Source organism: Microtus pennsylvanicus, chromosome 9, assembly GCF_037038515.1.
Source record: "Microtus pennsylvanicus isolate mMicPen1 chromosome 9, mMicPen1.hap1, whole genome shotgun sequence".
NCBI lineage: Eukaryota > Metazoa > Chordata > Mammalia > Rodentia > Cricetidae > Microtus > Microtus pennsylvanicus.
Genome location: NC_134587.1, coordinates 61,057,284 through 61,065,904, shown reverse-complemented (window position 1 = coordinate 61,065,904; position 8,621 = coordinate 61,057,284).

The following is an 8,621-nucleotide window of genomic DNA, read 5'->3' as shown; positions in this document are numbered from 1 at the left end:
TCCTGGCTGCCATCTGTCATTCTCCCCATTTCCTCCCTTTCTTACTCTTGGTGAAAGAAACACTTTTGGTCCTGTCTTTGGCATTTTAAAACTGTTTGGATAACTCCAGCTTAGGTAGTAGATTTTCTTTCTTTCTCTCTTTCTTTCTTTCTCTCTTTCTTTCTTTCTCTCTTTCTTTCTTTCTTTCTTTCTTCCTTCCTTTCTTCCTTCCTTCCTTCCTGGCCATACCACCCTGAACGTGTCCAATTTTATCTCTTTTTTTCTTCTATTGACTTGAGGCTCAGTTATACAAAATCTTGGTCATTTTAAACTATTAATTTTTTAAAATTAATTTCTGTTGCACGTAATTAATTTATATCAACAGGAGCATGCATGTGTTATGGCATTCGTGTGGGGCTCAGAGGATAGCTGGTGGTATTCGGTGCTTCCATCATGTGGTTCTTGGGGATCAAACTCAGGAACCAGGCTTGCCGACAAGTGCCTTTACCTGTTGAGCCATCTTTCAGGCCCTAAGTTATTTTTATCTGCCTTGGACTAGTTTTCCCTAGCAACCCAAAAGAGTGTCAAAAAGAATGGCGATGTTGTTTTTCTTTCAGAATGTTGGCCTTTGTAACATTTGACATCCAGAATCTGGAGTACAGAGCTGGTAGAGGCCACTCCCTGTTCAACTCAGGTTTAGTGAAGGCTAGAAAGGGCACATAGCTGCACGATTCAGGGGCCGTCAGTCTGCACAAAACACCAGATAAGCTTGAGGCAGACTTAGGATATAAGGTGTGAGTGAATCCAAAGTATGACCCGCTCCTGATATGCTGGAGGATAACTGGCTACGTGCTCACAGGGCCTTGTCATGAAAATTTCAGTTCGGGAAAAGGCAGGAGCACTTCTGTGGCAGGAGGGTTTCTGAGGGTGAGTGGCAACCATTTGCTGGGCCTCTGGAAGACCTGGGCCCCATGAGCACCAGGGTCCTGATTGCAGCAGCCCACTACGCAACATTTCCATGAACACCAGGGTTTCGCACCCAGCAGCCCACTACGCAATCTCTCCTCAAGACAGCGTTCCTGGATATGTTTTGTCCTTCTCTATGCATATTCTTAAGGAGTTGACCCAGGAGAGAGAGAGACATGATGTACTCATACAGTTTGGATGGTTATCTTGCTGCCAGGGGAACCTGGGGTGCCATGTATCAGGAGACATGTGGCCTGCGCACTGGGTCCACTGGGAATGGTATGCGGCTGCCATCAGAGCAGGTGGAAAACCATCCTGTCTAAGGTACGACCCGGAACCAATCCAGAGTCATGGTGGAAAAGTTGACTTGAGCAGATGGGAGGGAAGTGATTTTTGTTTGAGACCGGGTCTCACTAGGTAGCCTTGGCTGGCCTGGAACTCATAGAGATCCCCCTGCCTCTACCTTCTAGGTGCTGGGATTAAAGATGTGCACCACACTGAGAAACTGGAATTTTGTTTTTGTTCTGTTTTTTTTTTAAGACACATTTGTATGACTAATTTTTAAAAGCTATTCGATGAGCACATTCTCTGCAATGCTGTTTATAATCAGCCCTGTTCCCGGGCACCTCTCTATCCCAGAGCTTAGGTCATTCAACTGACATACAAAATGTCCCCGTACCCTGTCATAGGGCAGACTTTTTCACAAAGCAGACTTCTTCAGCATCCTGGCTCTCAGTTTCTGGTCATGGCCACAGATGCCTTTCTGGAGCATCCCTAGCTTTCCTGGCTCTGGAAATCTCAGAACATCTTTAGCATAGAACACACGCAGAAAAAAACAGCAGACTGTGTCCAGGCCACTAAGGATCCGGGAAAGGCATCTGTTACGGAGAATTCCCTCGTCCTTCATCACCTGAACCAGGCCAAGTCAGGCAGTGAATTTGAACCAAGTTTGCTTTTGCTGAAAAGCAGTACACACCTGAGAGCTGGGGCTATTTTGCCAAGACCTCAGAGGCCATGGTGTGGGTAGCCTTGGTTCTGTATCCATGTCCATGTTGTTTTGCAGTCTCCCTGCTAGGGTCTCCACCCTGGTTTCTTTTATTATCTGACTGAAGAATATGGAAGATGTTAGAGTTGAACAACAGCAGCATGCCTGGGGTTTGAAAGCCATCCTCCCAGCTCCACCCCAACACACACACTTGCCCTTTTCGTCCCTGTTCCTCTTCTGCAGGGGAGGGTATCTCCTGGATGGGGATGTGGGCTGAACGGGGCATCTACACAGAGCAGCCAGTTCCTGGAGGAGAAGCAAGACTATTGGTAATGTTCCTACTCCTTAAGCCCTGGGCAGTGGTGGCTGGGTGAGGAGCCGCCTTGGCACCTAGGGTGAGGCCTGGTGCTGTCTCAATGGCCTGGCAGGGGAGGTGCTGCAGGGGAGGCTCTGCAGGGGGCCGCGGGCTACACAGGATGTATGTGTGTTTCAGAGGCAAGGGCTAAGCCTGGGAATCCTTCCAGAAAACTCTTCAGCACCCTAGGGAGGGCACAAGGCCCTAGCCTCTTAGCACCACTGTCCCTGGCTACCGGTCCGATGCAATTGTAAAATAAATAAACCTTTTCTCCACCGTAAACACGAGGAAGTGGTTTGTAAGTATTTTTGGCAGCGTGTCTTTCCTCTCAAGAGAAAGGAGAAAACCCAGCAGAAGATGGGGTAACCCCCTTCTTCCAACTGACAAGAAAATCAAAACTCAGGAAGACTGATGAGTGAGCAAGCACTTCAGTCTTCTGGAGGAGCAGTGTCTGAGACCAGAAGCTGCTGTGATTCTCAGGTAGAGGCGTCCCAGGGACAGGGGAGGGTTTTCACAGGGACACAGGGCTAGTGTTATCTCTCAGGTGGCAGGAGTCATAGGATGGCTCTATGTCTCGGGAAGGCACCGTCACTAGATGGCTCTGTCCCTGGTGGCAGCTGTCACTGTAATCACTTTCTGTCCTGGAGGGAACTGTCTTATAGTCTAACGGTGACTAGCATGTCTGGGGTGACTAGCTAACACCAGGCTGCAAGTAGATTTCCTTATGGGGAATCGGCGTGCCTGTGGTGGAGGCCAGGAGACATAGCAACAGCACTGGGGATCCTCAGGAACCACTTGGAGACTCACAATGCATATAAATTGTGCTTTGCAAGTCTGGGCCAATTTTACTCACACTGGCGAGAACGACACAATTTCTTCCTCCTGGGGCTCAAAACCGTTTATCAGCAGAGTGCTGGGGACCAGGTGCTCAGTTTTGACTGACAGGCAAGAATGTATCTTGGCAGAGCACGCAGCAAAGAAGTCCAGATCCACATCTCACCCCTCCACTCTGACCTGATGCCCTTGGGGAAATCACTCATCTTTGGGCCCTGGTGGCCTTTACAGTAAGACAGAGGAGACATTCTTAGAGGTGTCAGGGAACTGCATATGATCACAGCTAGAAGTCCATCCAAAGGAAAGTGTCCTCAAGATCTCAGAACTGAAGGACTCAGGGCCCGGTTGCCATCTACTTCCATCCTCTTGATTTAGATTTTTGATAGGTAAATTGCCAAATCATTGTGGAACTTGGCCTATCAAAAGAAGCATATTCAATTTAGTGTCGACTTAGACTTGGAAACACAAACCAATGAGCTAAAATCAACTTTCTAATTTTACCTATTAATACCCCAGATAAACGCAGGTGCACTTAGGTGCCCTTCCACCCAGGGGGCCCTGACAGCATTTGGAGGAGTTCAACCTTCCTTCTCTGGTCTCCTTCCATGGACTAAGCCAGTGGTTCTCAGCCTTCCCAATGCGGCAGCCCTTTAATACGGTTCATCACTCTATGGGAACCCCCAACCATAAAATTATTTCACTACTTCATGAGTGTAATTTTGCGACTGTTAGGAACCGTAACATAAGTATCTGATATGCAGGATATCTGTGGGGGATGTGACCCACAGGTTGAGAACCATTGGGCTAAGCCGTCTGTCTCTTTAATTGTTCCTTGTGTAGTAGATGAAGTACGTTTTGAAGTAGATCCTTAAGCTAGCATAGAGGCTGGAAACACACACAGCAGGGCGTGTTTGGGGAGGGGGGGTCTAATGAGCACTGGTCTCCCAAGTGGAGTTTTTGTGTTCTAAGAGGCCACTCTGGGTGCTATTTTAAGTGCCAGCTCACCTCACCCTAGCCCATGGGAACTTTTGTCAGTGGATGTAATCAGTCCTGTGGAGAGTATGGACCAAGGGGGAAGACGCTGAGGAGCACACATAGGTTCTCAGCCCAGCTTTACCTCATTTCCCATCAGGAAAATGCCCCAGGGGTGGAGGGCATCAGAGTTCTGGCCTCTGGGTTTAGCGGGAGCCAGGTCTCTCTATCTGTGACCTTTGCCACTCCTTCTCTGTGGCAAGCCTGAATCTCTGTTCCCTTTCAGTCTGTTTCAGTGCGTTTGCCCGATTCTCAGAGCCTCTTGTCCCCTAGATCTGTCTCCCCCTCTTCCTTAGGACTCCACTCTTCCCTTTCCCTGGGTTGAAAGCGACAGAACCATCAGAATAATCTGGGATAAACCAGAATTATCTCTTTGGAACCCTAATTGGCCTTTGAATTAGTAATCCTGACTCACGCGTGCTTGGCCCCAAACCTAGGATTGTGGGCACTCTCCTCAATCCTGCACAGCGGTTGGGAATGGCCTTCACAGACCTGGGGTAAGAGGCTCACCCGGGGGGCCTAAGGAGCTCCAAGTGGCTCTCCTAGTACTGCCTTCAGACATGGAGGAAGCCCCATGCCCTTGAATTTTTTTCACAGACTACAGAATCATCAAGTTCTGTCTTGAGCAGCCTTCGGTGAATGGAGACAGACTGGAGAGGCCTACTCATGGAAGAAGGCAATGCCCAGTCTGTTTTCATCCGGGGTCAAACACAGATGACATGTACCTCCTCCCCACCCCCTAAAATAGGTACCACACTGCCCAGTGGAAACATTCAGATTTCTAGCTATGTGTTTTCCAATACCCCAGGCAAACTGGGCATGGTTTCTAAGATATTTAAGCTTACTTCCTGGCTGAAGAATTCCAAGGGGCCCAGAACTTCCTACGACGACTCTCTGTGAACCTTGATAGTGACACAGCTTGGGTCGAGGTGGAAGTCACTGTGACCTCAGATAAGAACCGGTTATGTTTGGCTTGCAGCTGCAGCTGGTTGGTCTACACAGCTACCCTGGATTTCCAAACAGTGCTGTTGTCTCTGATGGGGATGTCTCACCCTTCCCTGCCACTGGCCACTTTGTGAATGTTAAGTTCTTAAAGTCCTTTTCTCAGGACAAACGGAGGTTTGTGTTCAGGAGAGAACTCTGTGACTGTCCTTGGGTCAGAGGTGTTCTCAAGACCCCTGTAGTTGTGAAAGGTGCAAGTATCATCCAAATGGTACATTGAGGTATGGTGGTCAGTGAGGCCTGTTGTCACCCCAGCTATTGTCACCCGGTAGATACACTACATTTCTGCATTTTTTTCAAGACAGGATTCCTCTGTGTTGCCCTGGCTGTCCTGGATCTCACTCTGTAGACGGGACTGGCCTCAGATTCAGAGATCTGCCTGCCTTTGCCTCCCCAGTGCTGGGATGAAAGACATGCGCTACCATGCCCAACCAGTCCTGATTCTTGATCCAGGAATGTTCTGTGTGCTCAGGCTCTGTGTTTGTGAGGATTACATAGGGGCAGGTCAAAGATGACCTTTTAGTTCATTCTGATGTCAGGATACAACAGTTGGCCAGGTCTTCAGCTGAGACCAAGGTGTTGCTCGTCTTTAGGGAAAGAAGTGGAAGGTCAGGCTGCATTCCTGTGTCCCGTTGACACTTGGGCCTGGGAACTCCGTCCTCTTGTTTGAGCGCTATTGAGAGCCACAGGAGCATCCTGACAATTGAAACTCGCTAAGCCCTTTCCAGCCATGGTCCCGACCTCTCATCTCTAAGGGAACAACATTGCGTAAGATTACCAAACATACCTGGTATGGTAGTGCACAATCTAGCTCCGGCGCTTAGGAGGCAGAGGCAGGCAGATGTCTGAGTTGCAGGCCAGCCAAGGCTACATAGTGAGATTATGTCTTAAGTAAAAGACAAGGCTAAAGACTACCAGACACTTTCTGGTCATTGCCAGCTCAGAGACTTTTATCCTTCCCCACTCCTGGCTGGCTTCAGCTCTGTTGGGCGCTGTTCTTTTCCCACCTGCTCCTGGCATACAGCCCCTCTGTGGGATAGATCCCAACTTAGCAAGAAGGTGAAGAAGCCAAAGTCCAGAGCCCTACAACCCTGAGATGGGTGCTTTCTATAGGATGGCGTTTCCGAGTTGGCACAGAGCCACCATTGAAGGAGAGTGCCCCGCTGTACCGCATTGGGCTGCTTTTCCTGATCGTATTTAGTATGTTGGTACCACACTTAGTTTTATTTGGAAAAAAAAAAAGTCTCAGAGCTTTAAAAAAAAAAAAAAAACCTCTGAAAATCCACAGCTTCAAATTGTCCACAGCTGTATCCTAAACACTGGAGCTAATAACATGCTTGGTTGCGTGATGTTTTGCCCATAAACATGGGTAGTAATTTGGTTGTGAGCTCTGCCTTTGAAAGCTACCAGAGAATTAGAGAGTGAATTGTCAACCAAGAAAAAAAAATCCCTTGAGATCTGCAGGAAATAGACTGCACAGTGGTAAGATGTTGTTTCTTCATGCGGTGTGCTGGCCACAGCCTTTCATATTAGTGGAGCCGGCAGGGTTTTGCTTTCACCCTGAAGCACTCTGCTTGGGAGGAAGTGGCCACCCAAGAATGGGCCGCATAGTGAGTGGAGGCCAGCGGTGTCATCGCCTACAGAAAAACTACGATCTGCAGGGTGGAATGAGAGAATCAGGCAGAGTTCCCCATCTTCCAACAGCCCACTGGGGAAAGTTCCAAACGGGGCTGTGTGGACCCTTTACAGGGCTTGTTTGGCAGAGCCGTGTGGCAAACGTTTTCTCCAGAAAGCAAATTCATTCAAAGGCAAGAAGGCTCAACGTGAGTGCCCAAGCCTTTCTGTACAAGCTGGGAAGCCCAGGAAGATGGGCGAGAGCCAAACTAGATGACATACAGAGAAACAAGCAGCTGCGGCCAAAAAGGAACTGCTGATATTCCTGGCAGAGCCCCATGAAAAGGTTGTGACCAAACATGGTAACTGGTCTCAACATCAGAGTACTCAAGTCTTCAAAGATATCAGTCTAGTTTTATTTCTGTATTTTAGGGGCATTGGGAATACTATGCTCAGGCCTCTGGAACTGCAGGAAGGTCCCCAGGTGTCCAGCTCCAGCTCCGAGGGACGGAACAGCCCTGGAGACTAAGGGCACATGTGTCCCCCTTGGCATGGAGAACGGGCATACAGAGAAAGCACAGCTGGGGCGGGCAGTGGGGACTGAGCTGTGGGAGGTAAGGTGGCCCTTGGCCTCCAAAGTGAGAAAGGGAGAAAAGGGTTGTGGGTAGAGTAGCAGGCAGAGCCAGGGACTGCAGAGCCCAGTCCCGGAGGCAGTATTGCCTTGTTAAAGGAACTCAGAGGGAAAGCTTCAGAAAAACCCTGTCTCAGCTCCCCCACTCCCAAACAAAGAAACTCGGAGGGATAAGCCCAGAGAAGAGTGAATGCATAATTCCAGTTGCAGTTGAAGCTCTTATTCCCCTCACCAAGCAGGCTCCAGCAAGCAGACAAAAAGGGGCCACAGCTTCCAGCATGGGTCTGGACCCAGAGGAGAACCTGTATTTTGATTTGAATCCAGGTTTGTGGGGTATAGGGGAGAGGGGAGAGGGATTTCCTGCCTAGGATCGAACATACCTTCCATCTTCAACAAAGCCCAGTCAATGTATGGCATCTGCGAGCATAGGCTTCTTCTACACTTAGGAGAAGACTTCAGGAGTCTCCTCAAACTGATTCTTAACCATAGCTGAGCAGCCAGGGCGCCAGACTGGCAAAGACAGTCATCAGCACAAAACAATGACCTACCACGGAGAAATCCACAAAGCCCAAAACACAAAGTTCAAAGTAAATATCATCCCCTTAAAAATAGCCTTTCTTTGTATACCCAGCCAAGCAAGAACAGGGTCCTAGTAAGAACGGGCAGAGAGGAGGACACACACTTGAGATGGGATTGCTAAACTTAAGATTCCACAGGGGGGAAAAGGTGGAGTCTGGAGTCCGGTAAATCCCAGGACCCACCTCAAGAAACAGCTGCAGAAGCACAGGAGAAGGCAGAGGAGGGAGAGGTGAGAAGAGTTAGGGATTACTTAAAACAACACGGGGAGTTTTCCCAGGGCAGGGATGTGACTCATCAGACTGGAGCCCACAGAGGTGGCATGAGACCGTGAACCCCATGAACCCCTGGGCAGAGAGAACACCTGTAAAGTTCAAGGGCTTGGCCGTGGGCCCTAGTGATCGGGTAGAGGGCCGAGACCTGGTGAATCGGCGGAGTGGAGATGCCATTTAACCTCCTTTCTTCTGGGAAAGGAGCGAGAGAGGCTCCAGCGAAACCAGGCGGCTGTTGATCTGGCTTATGGGAAAGTCCTGGGGTAGCACACGTCACAGGGGCCAAATGGGACATCATGTGCTGGTGTGTGTGTGTGTGTGTGCGGTGCAGGCTGTAGACTAACACCAGGAGTTTCCTTGGACTAGTTCAAGCCT